This window comes from Mauremys reevesii, linkage group 2 (genome assembly GCF_016161935.1).
Source record: "Mauremys reevesii isolate NIE-2019 linkage group 2, ASM1616193v1, whole genome shotgun sequence".
NCBI classification, from domain to species: Eukaryota; Metazoa; Chordata; order Testudines; family Geoemydidae; genus Mauremys; species Mauremys reevesii.
The window spans coordinates 249085613-249086254 of NC_052624.1; the positions used below are offsets into that span (position 1 = coordinate 249085613).

A 642-nucleotide genomic window follows, 5' to 3' on the forward strand; every position below is an offset into this window, starting at 1 on the left:
ATAAAAATAAAACTAATGGAAGAAGGGGGAAATTGATAGTAATGAATATGAAATAGAAGCTAGCAATTGTAGAAAATTGATAAGGGAAGGGAAAAGACATAAGGAGAAGTCTATGGCCAGCATAGTTAAGGACAATAAGGAGAAGTTTAAGTATGTTAGAAACAAAATGAATCCTAAAAATGTTATTCATCTATTATGGTTATTTCATTTACCAAAGGTAATTGAAGCAGATATTTATGAAGTCAATTGAACTATTTCCAGTTCAACAGGTTAATCATTAATATTTGGAGGATTTTCTTGTCATGCTGTATTAGGAGGAGAATATCACCAGACAGACATACAATTGTTTTATTTAACTAAAACCACGTTTTTATTTAACTAAAACAACAACGAAAACAAAAATGTCTGAGTTTTTGTCTTCAACAGCAAACATATATTTTAACAAAGCAAGCATATTAATTTTTTAATTTAGTTAAACATTCACTTTTTTAAAATCAGGTTTGCTTTTGTTAAAATTGTTTAACTAAAATAGTTAAATGAAATATATTTAAAAAGCAAACACAAAAATTAAATCGACTGTCAGCCAGGTCGACATGAGAAACTTAAAATATTGGCTTCTGCAGCTAACTCAGTTGTCTTCAC

General features: G+C 28.3%; 1 protein-coding gene across 26 annotated transcripts in view; it reads left to right on the top strand.

The window, feature by feature from the left end:
* Positions 1-642, top strand: part of VPS13B (vacuolar protein sorting 13 homolog B) — a 917098-nt gene that overhangs the window by 117133 nt on the left and 799323 nt on the right. The gene's annotated exons all lie outside the window — the stretch shown is intronic.